At 35.7% G+C, this 15,013-nt stretch overlaps 1 protein-coding gene across 1 annotated transcript in view; it reads left to right on the top strand.

Moving 5' to 3' along the window:
• The window catches only part of ZPLD1 (zona pellucida like domain containing 1), a 509,293-nt gene that overhangs the window by 380,893 nt on the left and 113,387 nt on the right, over nucleotides 1–15,013 (top strand). Inside the window, exon 4 of the mRNA XM_074332508.2 lies at nucleotides 2,000–2,097. The gene's annotated coding sequence lies outside the window, so the exon portion shown is untranslated. The remainder of the gene's footprint in view (nucleotides 1–1,999; nucleotides 2,098–15,013) is intronic.

Raw genomic sequence — 15,013 nt, 5'->3', positions numbered from 1 at the left:
AGGGTATATATCAATCTAGCTACCAAACTAAAATATGCAAAATCATAATTTAATAACATTTAATTTCTTCTCAAGTATGAAAGGTCAATTTTACTTATTGAATTTATTGATGAAAAGCAAATGAAAATTAAAATGAATTCAAGTTAACGTTTGAAAGTAATCTTCACTTTGAACTTCAAAATATGTAATTTAGTTCCAAGTCATTATGATTTAGAGACCACAACTTAATTTAAAAAATTGCAAGGATGATTTAAGCTGATTTTTAAATTGAGGCAATAGAATATGGAATTTTAGAGTAATTGAGATTATTGTGCTGCTACTTTGAGATGACAGCCTTTATTCCTTCTGGAATCTTTAGATTCTAAAATTATTATTAATTTAGTCTAAACTCATTTTTACTTTAAGAAAAGAGACTTTGATGCTGTCACTGCAAGAGTCTGATGTACCTCAAAGCGTTAGACCCTCTTTTTCCTTCAGCTAAGCAGAAAGGAAAGAGTATGTGGATCTTTGCCTAAGAATTCCTCCCAGGACTTCCCCTAGAGTTAGAGTAGCTAAGGAAAGTGTGTATAGACTTGACTGGGCAATAGGACCATTTCTTATTTCTTGGAGGCTGGAAGAGGGGTGTGGAGAACTACGAAGATACTGTGAACTTTGGTGTTAGTCCTCATTTGGTTCCAGACCAGTAATTCATAAACGCTGGAGTGCATCTGAATCACATGGAGGGCAATTAAAAAAAAAGATAGCTGAGCCTCATCTCTAGAGATTGGTGATTGCAGCATGTGGCATAAGAATCAGTTCCCTGGTGATGCTGCTGCTGCAGATCCAGGCATCACATTTTCAGAATGATTAATGCATCTTGATTGTATTATTTCTGCCTGTCTTTGAAAGAGCCGTGTTTATGTTTGTGAGGTGGAGTCAAGGGAGCTAAACTACATTTCTAACACACGCTGGTAGTTCAATAGGGCCTTGAAAGTGAGCTTTGGCCAATGGAATGTGGGTGGGTATAGTCTTAAACGGCATCTCCAGGTGCCACTCCTAAAACATCCTCTGTGATTTTCCATATTCTTGTCACTCTTTGGGCAGCTGACTGCAAAGGATTAAGCGGAGGTCTTTGGGAAAACCTGTCATGCTCTCTTCTGCTATTCTTTTCCTTTGAAGAAGACTGTGGGACTTAAATTGCCCACTGTGAACTGTGTGTCATGAATTTGGCTTAGGCAACAGCACTGTCTTGTCTTGCAGCATATGAGAGCAGGTTCAAGCATGTCCTGAAATCATATGTCAGTGGCATGAGCAGGTGGCTCAGATGCTCAAGCCTCTACTCTTGCTACATTGCTGCTTGTCCCTCAACCCACACCTATGGCCTCATGGGGCATTTCCTACGACTAGTTGACGAAGAGGGGAAAAAAAATATATATATATATATATATATATATATATATATATATATATATATATATATATATATATATATATATTTAGCCTTGTTTGCACATACTTCTGCACACATACTTCTACACATACTTTGAACACTGTTTTACATACCTGAAAAGAGCGATAGCTAAAGGTATGTATCCAAAGTGATCACAGGGCAGTTAGTTACCAGTTTGGTTAGATGGTTGGGAACTTAAAAATCATAAGATTGGAGGATTGGTGACAAAAAGTCTGGGGAAAGAGTATGTAAATAGGACTCTTGAAATGGAACTGTTATTGTTTATTTGTTAACCGGGAAGGTTATGGTTAATTTCATGTGTCAAACTGGGCCATTCTGGGTGTGTCTGTGAGAGTGTTTCTAGAAGAGATTAATATTGGAATGGGTAGACTGAACAGATTGTCTTCCAGAATTTGGGTGGGCCTCATCCAATACATTGAGGGCCTGAATAGAACAAAAAGTGGGGTGAGGGAGAAATTGGTCCTGCAGCCTGACTGTTTTCCAGCTGGGACATTGATCTTTTCCTGTACTTGGACTATGACTTACAACATTGGCTCTCCTGGTTCTCAGGCCTTCGGACTTGGACTGACTGGAACTGCACCACCAGCTTTCCTGGGTCTCCAGCTTGCAGACAGTAGACGGTGGGGCTTCTCAGCTTCTGCGATCATGTGAGTCAATTCCTTGTTCTCTCTCTCTCTCTCTCTCTCTCTCTCTCTCTCCCTCCCTCCCTCTCCCTCTCTCATCTCTCCTATTGGTTCTGTTTCTCTGAAGAACCCTGAATAAGACAGAGACATGGAGAATATTTATGTAACACGTGAGTGCTCACCACTCACATGTGAAACTTACCCTGCAGGTAAGGCTCTTGATTATCAGGTAACAAGATGATCTATCCACGTCAATCAGCCTCTTTCTTTAGCCATCCTGTGCTTGCTCAGTGCACTAATGAACAAACTGGCTATGGCTGCAGGGATGGAAGTTATTCATGGGCTCAAAATTTTAGGCTTATTTTTACCAAGACTAAACTGGCTATCATTACTGATGAGTATCTAGCCTGCCAATAACAGGGTCCATTTTTGAGCCACTGTTGCCTGTGGCAACCAGCCAGCCACCAGGTAGCAAGTACATTGATCACATTGGGCCTCTTCCAGCATGGAGGCGACAGCAATTTGTCCTCACAGAAAAAGATACTTACTCTGCCTTTCTTGACCTCATTGCTTCTTCCAGTACCATCATTCAGGACTAACTAAATCTTAGTTTTTACTAAGAAAGATATTGTACAAGAACAACAAAAATAGAGGCAATTGGCTTAAACCCATGGAAGGAGTTGTCACTAGTGTATTGCTTCACCCAAAACACAGGTGGCTGAATAGAACAGTGGAATGGCTTATTAGATACATAGTTACAAAGCTGTCTGGTGATAGCACTTATGGATTTGAGGAACTGTTACACATGATGAAATGTATGCTTTGAACCAATGACCATAAGCTCATATAATATATTTCTTCCATAGCCAGAATACCAGAGTCCAGTAACCAAGAGATTTAAGTAGATTCACTCTTACCCTAAATACTCCTCTCCTAAAATTTATACTTCCTCTTCCTGCATCTTTTGATTGTGCTGGTATAAAAACTGTTATTTCCTAAAGAGAAAAAAATGATCACACCAGGAGACTAAAAAAGAAGTTTCGTTTAACTGGAAACTGAGATTGCCATTTGGTACCTTTAGCCTCCTCTGGTCACTAAACCAACAAGCAAATAATGGAGTTGCTCTCCTGATTGGGGTGACTGTTTCTGGTTATCACGGGGCAGTACGGTTGCTGCTACACAATTGTGGAAAAGAAGAGTGTAACCCAGGGGATTCTTTTAGGTATCTCTTTGTACTGATAGGTGGTAAAAATTAATGGATGGATGTAATAACTTAATAGCAAAGGCCAAAAGATACCAGAGAAAGCTGATCTTTGAGAATATGGAGTTGGATACTTCGGTGTGTATATAAAATAAGAGGGATGGATTAGATACTTCCTAAAGTCACATTCATTTTTAAGACTACATCTCTGTAACCCCCAAACAGAGGCTCTTTCATGCTTCTGATCCCATTTAATTGTCATTACTTAGGGCATTGGGGATGTATTTTTTCTCTTGAAATTCTGTGTTGTTTCCTTTACTTCTTTTGACTCTAACAGCAATCAACTAGTTCAAATGGGAATCTTACATGTAAAAATATAAGGTAAATTATATGGGAAAGATATTAAAATAAACATGGATCTTGAGTGTTAACATTTGAAGTAGATTGCATGGTAAGTCATAGTTGTAGTAACTTATCATTTGAATTAACTTGAATTTGTTTAGTAACTGGTCTCTTAACAGGCAGCTACTCTAATAGAGCCTTAGCAGGTTGATTAGATCATACATACAACAATCATGTTTGGGCTACATAGTCTCTCCTTGCTGGTTCTCAGATTGACCCAATAGTTCAAAGTCACATATGCTCTCTTTTATTACCTAAATTCTGACTTCATTGTTTCTAAGAGATTTCCTCAATGTCTATGGAATAAAATCTTTGCAAGACTAATGTAATCTACCTGCACAAAAAAATATGTACTGCCCTCTTACATGTCTTTCCAGTTTATTTGCCTCTGGACAGTAATATATTCTTTTTTGGTGCTTCTTGTATGACCTGCCCCAATTATACTGCCTCCCTCCTCCTTTTTTTAGTTCCGTTTTTTCTCAAAACATTTCTATTTCTCTTCATCCTTGATTCCAGTGTTTATGGAGCTGAGCTTCCCCCTGCACTTATTTTATGTTTGGTGACATAATCCAGGAAGTCCCAACATAGACCAGTGTAGTAATGAAAATAATTGTGTTTCTAAAATAAACTTTGTATTATGATTATCTGGGCTGGACCAAAGGTGAATTACATGGTAAAGGAATCATAGACTGTTGTAGCTGGGAAGGTTAACGGGAGTCCAATTTAGTCTGATCTTCTCATTTTATAGATAAATTGAGACGTTCAGGATTGCTCAGTGCCCTATTAAGAACTAATGTCCAAACATTTTTATTTTGGTTCAGTGCAAATTCTCTAACATCATGTTTATGCTCTGCTATTATTTTTAGGATATAAACATAAAAGTGATAATTTTCAGAACTCAAATTTTGTTCAATAATCTTTTATATGTGCACAGAATTTTAAAGCTTTTAAATAATTTGATAAGGATTACCTATCCTTAAAAGGCAATTATATATTCTTTTCAAACCCCTCCCCCACTTTTTAAAGAGAAGCTTTTACTATACTTATATCCCTTTCCCCTGAAAAACTGTTAAGATTGTTCCAAAAGATTAAAACATAGGATTTTTTTCTTCTTAAATTTCAGATAGGCAAAGTCGTTTTTGCCTTTAGTTTCAAATAGATTTTATTTTCTTCCCTGCAATTCTTTTTTTTTTTTTTTTTTTTTAAGAATGCTCTAGAAAGTTATAGTGACTCGAAACAAAGGTATTTTCTAAAAATTGCCCATTGTTCTGTTACTCCCCATTCAGGCAAATTTCAAATTTACTGGTTTAAATTATATAAGGGATAATTATTGGAACTATATATATATAGGATTAGCTTTCTTGGTTTCTGATGTCTGAGGCAGTAACCCTACTAATGAACGGAGCTCATCTTGTAGTCTATAGGCAGCTACATATCAAGGTTGGTTAAACTTAATGCTGAGGGCTTTCAGTAGTGGGCAAAGTTTCAAAAGTCTGCATTACTCTGGGGCTATTCACAAAAGCCATCTCTGGACATGTAAATTGGAAAATTGAAACAATCTATGTATCTCGATAATTCAAATAAATGTTCTAACATTTACCTCAATTACCTTGAATCTACAAGAAAATGTGTTCTTATATTTGAATTAGTATGAAAATTGCCTTAGTGTTTTATTCCAATTTACATGTCCAGATATAGCTTTTGGGTAATAATAATAGTGATGGCTTCCATTATGTTCCAGGCACTATTAGGTGATTTTCATATATTATTTCTAACCCTCATACCAACCCTACAAACTAGGCATTGTTACTGCCATTTTACCCATGAAGAAACTAAGTTTCTAGAAGTTACAGAATTTATGAAGAACTTGAAGTAGTAATTTTCTTTGAAGAAAATTGGCAATGTGATAAAAGAAAGCAATATATGTTGGTAAGTCTCAGGAAATGAATAAATGCTGGCAACGTTATTTATCAGTTTGAAAAGAAAAGAAGTCAAATCCAAAGTCTTTTTCTCCTCTTGCATTGCCATAGTATGATGGTAATTTTGGTAATTTCTTTGTGAGTTTAGATAATTATTTCCACACTTTTTTTTTTTTTTAATTTAAGTTTAATTTTATTTTCCAAATCTTCAAGTGGCTAAGAGGAAAATGAAAGGCTGTAAAACAAAAAATACTGTGCTCTACAAAAAATGGCATATGTCAAAATACCAAGTTACATCTTCCTTTAAGGCAATTATTTGCACAACCAAGCTACACTTGAATGCATTAACTTGCTACAGTTTTGACAGAGGCAGTCTGTGTGCTCGAATCCCTCGAATACTGATGGAATTGTGATTACACCCTGAAAAAGAGAAGAGTCTGAATACAAATTTTAGAGGGCCCGAAAGTGTTTAATGTCTCATTGTTTGCATCGAGATTCTAAATCACATTCAAGTTGATGACTCTGATCTTCATATCAATGCACAAATGGAACAGAAGAAAAAAGCCAGGAAAGCTGTTTTCTGAGTGAAACACTGATTTTGTTCTCATATTACTAGCAAGAGACCATTTGGGATATTTAAGCCTGAGGTTGAGTGCTGTGCGTTTGTTAGAGCTCCTCAGTGTTTGAAACAGGTTTTCCCTTTGGGGAGCCCATCCATTTGGACAAGTGCTACATCAGATCAAAAGACATGGGAAGAGATATTTTGTGCACAGATTGAATTTTTTTCTGGCAAAATAACATGGCTTTTTAGCACAACATTGTCTATTCTCTACTGAGTGTTCTTTTTTTTTTTTTTTTTTTTTTTTAATAGTTGGAGTCTGTTTTCCAGTAAGTGTCAGGCTTTTTTCATGTGGCAAATTGGCTAGCAGCCACCTGGAGCTCATTTGAAATGAAACCTGGCGTTGTGGGATTTAGCTTCTCAGCTCCAGTTAGTATTGTTTTCCAGTTTATTAAATGTTGATCAAATTGCTCATAGTATTAAAATTTTCATCATTAGATTTTTGTGTTATTTACTATTTGAGAAACACAAATATTAGTATAAACTTTTGGTTATAATTATATTCTGTTAAAAATGTCATGGATCTACTAAAAAGAAATCATGTCTATAGTTTTTTTTTTTTTTTTTTTTTTTTAATCTCTTTTAACTGAAAGAAAGGCAGTGTCACCAGCACCTTAAGTCTATCATTGCCTTAAATGGTTTGCAGGGAGTTACCATAAAACCAAAGTGCTGTTTTAACTATTATGAAAGGTTAATCTAGCATTGGAAAGCAATAGCCACATTTTATTTCTGAACAGTGATACCGATCCATTTTTGGTGTACATTTTTTACAAGAGCCTTGCGCACAAATCCTGGTTCTATGGCGAACCAGCATTAAGTAGTCAGACACAGCACTAGGAAGAGTGCAGCTGTGGGGGAAGCTTAGGGAACGGAGAAAACGAGGGGAACCGTGTTCTGCTTTTCTGCACTATGCATTTAGAATTCCTGGCATGACTGATCCAGTTTTCTCCTGTTGTCATTAGCAGTCGCCGCCAATCACGGCTAATCATCTACTTCCAAAGTGAAAAGAGAGTTGGCTAAAGTGCAGTTGGAACTACGGCTGCTGCATCTCTGGGGATGTTACTGGAAATTTCACAAATTCCTGTTTCCAAACTACTGTCTTCTGATACAACATAATGGAAAATGGGAGCAATTATTCAGATTATATGTACAAACAGTACATTTTCACTTTCGATTTATTGAAGAAAAATCTCCATCTCTTAGTGATAGTCTTTCCTGACTTTTAGCACTTCTTGTTAGAACCATTGCCTTTTCTGAATTTCTACTTAATTGATAATTGAATCCCTCTACAACTTGCCCTCCACCATGCCTGAACTCCATTAGTTGCTCGATAACCATTCATTGTTTTTAAAGCTAATTATTTTCTTTATAAATACGAGGCAGGATAGCATAGTAGTTAGGAGAACAGGAACTGGTGTCAGACTGCCTAAGTTCAAATATTACCTCTTCCACTCATTAGCTGTGTGACTTTCGATAAGTCACTCAACTCCCTGGGGCCTCATTTCTTCATCTATGAAATGGGGATAATAATATTACCAATCTCAGTAGGTGATATATACCTGCGTACCGTTTGTTAAAACACTGAAATGCTTCCACATTAAGTTGGTACATAGCTGTAGCCTCAAGCTCCCTGAATGTCCACTCTTCTTCCTACTTCCTCAGTGTACCTTTGCCCTCCCAGTGATTCTGCAGGGCTTATTGGCTCAGTAGGGGGCCTCCAGGATCTGCCCCCCAGCACTATGTTCAGCATCTGCCTCATAGGTCAGTGCCCATGTTGTACCTGTTAATAAATGTTTTTCATAATCCTGTCTTCATAGAGTCATTGTGAGTTTCACGTGAGTTGATGTATGTTGATATATTTAGAATAGTATCTGTTGTCCATTAAGCACTGTCCAAGTTGCTATTATAAATAGGTGGTAAGTCTCCTGTGTATTTTGCATCTCCCTGAAGCACAATCCAAATAAAAGGCAATCCATTTGTTTCTTAAGGAAAAAATTACATTAAATTAAGTGAAATTTAGTTTAACTTAATTTTATTGTGTTAAGAACACTTAACATGAGATCTACCCTCAACAAATTTTTACGTGTGTAATACCGCATTGTTAACTATAGGCATGATGTTGTACAGCGGATCACTAGAACTTACTCATCTTGCATAAATGAAACTTTATACCTATGCAACAGCAACTCCCTATTTCCCCTTCTCCCACCTCTTGGTAACCACCATTCTACTCTTTGATTCTATGAGTTTGACTATTTTAGATACCTCATAGCAGTGTAATCATGCAGTATTTATCCTCTGTGACCTGCTTATTTTACTTAGCATAATGTCCTCAAGGTTCATCCATGTTGTTGCATATTGTAAAACTTCCTTCTTTTTTAAGGCTGAGTAATTTTCAATTTTATGTCTATACCACGTTTTCTTTATCCATTTATCTTTTGATGGACATTTAGGTTGTTTCCACATCTTGACTATCGTGAATAGTACTGCAATGAACACAGGAGTGCTGATATTTCTTTGAGATCCTGATTTCAATCCTTTTTGATAAATACCTAGAACTGAGATTGCTGGACCACATGGTAGTTCTATTTTGATTTTTTGGAGAAACCTCCATATTGTTTTCCATAATGGCTGCACCACTTTGCATTCCAACCAATAATATGCAAGGGGTCCAGCTTTGCCACATCCTTGCCAATACTTGTCTTGTTGACAATGGCCATATGCCAGGTGTGAAGTGCTATCTCTGTGGTTTTGATTTGTATCTCTCTGATGACTTTGGATGTCTTTTCATATAACCCGTTTATCTTCTTTGAAGAAATGTTTATTTAATTTCTTTGCTCACTTAAAAACTCAGATGATGTGTTTTCTTGCTGTCAAGTAGTATGAGTTCTTTATATATTTTGGAAATTATCCCTTTTCAGGTATATGATTTGAAAATATTTCCCCCAATTTCATAGATTGCTTTTATATTCTCTTGGGCTTTTTTCATTGTTTGTTTTGTTTGTTTTTTGCTGTGTAACAGCTTTTTAGCCTCACTTTTCTGTTTTTTCTTTTGTTGCCTCAATACTTTTGGTGTCATATCCATGAAATGATTACCAAGACCAATGTCATGAAGCCTTTTTCCTACATCCTATGAGTTTTACATTTTCACATCTTACTGATATTTAATACATTTTGAGTTGTTTTTATGTATGGTGTAAGATAAGTGTCCAGTTTCATTTTTTTGTATGTCATTGCCCAATTTTCCTTACATCATTTGTTGAGTAGATTATCCTTTTCCATTGTGTATTTTTAGCATTCTGGTTCAAGATCAGTTGACTATGCGTGGATTTATTTCTCGGCTCTTTATTCCATTGGTCTATATGCCTGTCTTTTTGCCAGTACCATGCTTTAAAAAAAAAAAAAAATTGTCCACATTATTTTTTAAAATATATTTTTTATTGTTACTTTCCGGTGTACAAAACAACATAATGATTACACATTTACACACCTCACAAAGTGATAACCCCAACAAGTCTACTACCCATCTGATATTGTACAGAGCTATTACAATTGACTATATTCCCTATGCGTGCTTTATATTCTGTGACTATAATATATATATATATATATATATATATATATATATATATATATATGTATACACACACACACATATATATGTATTCAATATTATTTTATATTAATTTCGGGTGTACAGCACAGTAGTTAGGCATTTATACAATTTAAGAAGTGATCCCCCTAATAAGTCTAGTACCCGTTTGACACAGTACATAGTTTTCACATTATTGACTATATCCTCCATACTGTATTTCGCATTCCTGTGACTATTCTGTGACTACCAATTTGTACTTCCTAATGCCTTTACCTTTCTCATGCATCCTCCCAACCCCTGTACCATCTAGTAACAATTAGTTTAGTCTCTGTATCTATGAGTCTATTTCTGTTCTGATTCATTTATTCTGTTCTTTAGATTCCACATATAAGTGAGGTCACATGGTATTTGTCTTTCTCAGTCTGACTTATTTCATTTACCATAATACCCTCTAGGTCCAGCCATATTGTTGCAAATGGTCAGATTTCACTCTTTTTCATGGCAGAGTAATACTCCATTGTATAAATGTACCACATTTTCTTTATCCAATTATCTATTGCTGGGCATTTTCGTTGTTTCCATAGCTTGGCTATTGTGAATAGCACTGCAGTAAACATAGGGGTGCATATATCTTTTCAAATTAGTGTTTTGGATTTTTTTTGATAAATAGCCTGGAGTGGAATTGCTGCTTTATAAGGTAGTTCTATTTTTAATTTTTGGGGAACCTCCATACTGTTTTCCATTGTTGCTGCACCAATCTATAATCAAACCAGCAGTGCACAAGGGTTCCCTTTTCTCCACATTCTCACCATCACTTGTTTGTTGATTTATTGATGATAGCCATTCTGACAAGAGTGAGATGATGTTTCACTGTGGTTTTTATTTGCATTTCTCTGATGACTAGTGACGTTGAACATCTTTTTATATGTCTATCGGCCATCTGTATGTTCTCTTTGGAGAAATGTCTATTCAGGTCCTCTGCCAATTTTTTAATTGGATTGTTGGTTTTTTGGGTTGAGTTGTATGAGTTTTTTTAAAATATGTTTTGGATATTAACCCCTTATCAGATGCATCACTGGCAAATATCTTCTCCCATTTAGTAGGGTGTCTTTTTGTTTTGTTGATGTTTCCTTTGCTGTGCAAAAACTTTTTAGTTTGATGTAGTCCCATTTGTTTGTTTGTTTTTTTCTTTTGTTTCCGTTGCTTGAGATGATATATCAGTAAAAATATTATTAAGCTTAATGTCTGAGAAATATTGACATATTTTTTTCTAGGAGTTTTATGGTTTCGAGTCTTACATATAAGTCTTTAATCCATTTTGAGTTTATTCTTGTACATATAGCTTAAGAAGGCAGTCCAGCTTTGATTTTTTGAATGTATCTGTCCAGTTTTCCCAGCACCATTTATTAAATAAACTTTATTTCCCCAATGTATAATCTTGTTTCCTTTGTCAAAGATTAAATGACCATATAGGCATGGATTTATTTTTGGGCTCTCTACTCTATTCCATTGATCTATGTGTCTGTTTTTATGCCAATACCATGCTGTTTTAATTGCTATAGCTTTGTTGTATAATTTGATGTCAAGTAGCATGAGACTTCCAGTTTTGTTCTTCTTTCTCAGGACTGCCATGGCTATTCAGGGGCTTTTATGGTTCCATATAAATTTTAGGATTATTTGTTCTAGTTCTGTAAAAAGTGCCATTGGTATTTTGATAGGGATTGAATTGAATCTGTAGATTGCTTTGGGTAGTATGAAGATTTTAACTATATTAAATCGTTCTATCCATGATCATGGTATATGCTTCAATTTATTTTTAACTTCTTTAATTTCTCTCTTCAATGTCTTATAATTTTCTGACTAAAGGTCTTTTATCTTTGGTTAAATTTATTCCTAAGTATTTTTTTTTCCGTGGTTATAAATGGGATTGTTTTCTTAATTTCTCTTTCTGATATTTGTTATTGTTATATAAAAATGCAACTGAATCTGAATATTAATTTTGTATCCTGCTACTTTACTAAATTCATTTATCAGTTCTAATAGTGTTTCAGTGGGTCTTTGGGGTTTTATATATATAATATCATGTCATCAGCAAATAATGACAATTTTACTTCCTCCTTTCCTATTTTGAATTTTTCATTTTCTTGTCTGATTTCTGTGGCTAAATTTCCAGTACTCCGAATAAAAGTGGTGAAAATGGATATCCTTGTCTTGTCTCTGATCTAATAAGAATATGTTCAGATTTTCCCCCATTGAGTATGATATTAGCTGTGGGTTTGTCATACTGTGACAAACTGGGTTTGTCATATATGGACTTTATCATTTTCAAATACGTTTCCTCTATTCCTACTTTGCTGAGGGTTTTTATCATAAACGGATGATGGGTTTTTGTCAAATACTTTTCCTGTATCTATCAATATGACCATATGATTTTTATGTTTCATTTTGTTTATGTGGTGTATCACATTAATTGATTTGCAGATATTGAACCAACCTTGCATACCAGAATGAATTCCACTTGATCATGATGTATGATCTTTTTTTCTTCTTCTTCCACTTCCCCAACCCCCACCCCGGTTCAAGCCATTGTTTCTCAGTCTAGTTGTGTAGGACTCAGCTCCCTGGCCCATGCTGGTATTATGAGCCTTGTGCTACCCCTAGCTGAGGCAGTCGGTCGCTGGTCATCAGTCAGCGGCTCACAGCAGCTTACGGAAGCTCTCTCTGGCTGCCGGCCACTCACACTGGCCACCAGCTGCTCATGGCAGCACACAGTAACCCACAGCAGCACAGCAGCCGATGGCAGCACACAGCAGTTCATGCCGAACTCCAGCTGCTCATGGCAGCCCAGCTCCAGGGAGAGGTGTTGTTCACAATTTTAGCTGTAGAGAGTGCAGTTTACTGACCCATGTGGGAATCCAACGGCCCACCTCGGCGTTAGGAGCATGGCGCTCCAACCACCTAAGCCACCAGACCAGCTCAGTGTATGATCTTTTTAATATATTGATGAATTCGGTTTGCTAATATTTTGTTGAGAATTTTTGCATCTATATTCATTAGGGATATTGGCCTATAGGTCTTTTTTCTTTTTTTTAATGTCTTTGGTTTGGGAATCAGGGTAATAGTGGCCTCATAGAATGAGCTTGGGAGCCTTCTCTCCTCTTGAAATTTTTGGAATAATCTGAGAACAGGTGTTAATTCTTTTTTGAATATTTGGTAAAATTCACCTGTGAAGACATATGGTCCAGGACTTTTGTTTCTTGGGAGCTTGTTGATTACAGATTCAATTTTGTTAGTAGTAATTGGTCTGTTCAGATTTTCTGTTTCTTCTTGATTCAGTTTTGGAATATTGTATGCTTCTAGGCACTTACCCATTTCTTCCAGATTGTCCAATTTATTGGTATGTATCGCTCAGGGTATTTTCTTAATTTTTTTTGTATTTCTGTGGTGTCTGTTGTCACTTCTCCTCTTTCATTTCTGATTATATTTATTTGGCTCCTCTCTTTTTTTTTTTTCTTGATGAGTCAGGTTTAAGATTTGTCAACTTTGTATATATTTTCCAGAAACCATCTCTTGGTTTCATTTATCTTCTTTACTTTTTTTTTTGTAGCCTCTATTTCATTTATTTCTGCCCTTATCTTTATTATTTCTATCCTGTACTCACCTTGGGCCTTGTTTGCTATTCTTTTTCTAGTTCCCTTAGGTGTAGAGTTAGACTGTTTATGTGAGATATTTTTGTTTCTTTAGGTAGGTTTGCATTGCTATAAATTTCCCTCGTAGGACTGCTTTCGCTGTGTCTCATACATTTTAGAGCATTGTGTTTTTATTTTCATTTGTCTCAAGTTATCTTTTGATTCCTTCCTTGATCTCATTGTTGATACACTCATTATTTAGTAACATGTTATTTAGTCGCCATGTGTAAGTGTGTTTTTCAGTTATTTCCTTGTAATGGATTTCTAGTTTCAGACCATTGTGGTTAGAGAAAACGCTTGATATAATTTCAATCTTTTTAAATTTATTGAGACTTGTTTTGTGGCCAAAGATGTGGTCTATCTTGTAAAATGTTTCATGTGGACTTGAAAAGGATGTATATTCTGCGGCTTTGGGGTAAAATGCTCTAAAAATATCAATTAAATCCACTTGATCTACTGTGTCATTTAATGCCACTATTTCTGTGTTGATTTTCTATCTGGAAGATCTGTCCAGGGGGATTTTAATGTCCCATACTATGATTGTGTTTCTGTCAGTCTCTGTCTTTATGTCAGTCAATATTTGTTTTATATATTTAGATGCTCCTGTGTTGGGTGCACAAATGTTTACTAGGGTTATGTTCTCCTGCTGGATTGATCCCCTTATCATTATGTAATGTCCTCTTTGTCTCTTATTATAATCTTCATTTTAAAGTCTATTTCATCTGGTATAAGTATTGCTACCCCAGATTTTTCTCATTTCCATTTACGCGAAATATTTTTTTCCATCCCTTTACTTTCAGCCTATGTGTGTCTTTCTATCTGATGTGGGTCTCTTGTAGACAGCATATGCATGGGTCTTGTTTTCTTATCCATTCATCTACCCTATATCTTTTGATTAGAGCATTTATCCCATTTACATTTAAAGTGATAATTGATAGGTATGTAGTTATTGCCGTTGTATTATTCATGTTTTTTCATTTTCTTTGTTTGTTTGTTTCCCCCTTTCTTCTTCTTATAGAAGTCTTTTTTAACATTTCTTGTAATATTGGCTTGATGGTAAAGAATTCCTTTAGCGTTTTCTTGTCTGGGAAGCTCTTTATCATTCCTTCAATTTTAAATGATAACCTTGCTGGGTAGAGTAGTCTTGGTTATAGGTCCTTACTTTGCATCACTTTGAATATTTGCTGCCACTGTCTTCTGACCTGCAAAGTTTCTATTGAGAAAACAACCGATAGTCTTATGGGAGCTCCCTTGTAAGTAATTAGTTGCCTTTCTCTTGCTGCTTTTAGGATTCTCTCATTGTCTTTAACTTTTGCCATTTTAAATATAATGTGTCTTAGTGTGGGCCTTTTTGGGTTGATTTTGTTGGTACTCTCTGTATTTCCTGGGTTTGTATGTCTATTTCCTTTACCAGGCTAGGGAAGTTTTCACTCTATATTTCGTCAAATAGATTCTCAATACTTTGCAGCCTCTCTTCTTCTCTGGTATTCTTATGATGTGAATGTTGTTATGCTT

Source organism: Rhinolophus sinicus, chromosome 17 (genome assembly GCF_057876585.1).
Source record: "Rhinolophus sinicus isolate RSI-liver-muscle chromosome 17, RSI-T2T, whole genome shotgun sequence".
Taxonomy (NCBI): Eukaryota; Metazoa; Chordata; class Mammalia; order Chiroptera; family Rhinolophidae; genus Rhinolophus; species Rhinolophus sinicus.
The sequence above is the reverse complement of the archived record's forward strand: the minus strand, read 5'-3'. Positions and strand labels throughout refer to the sequence as shown.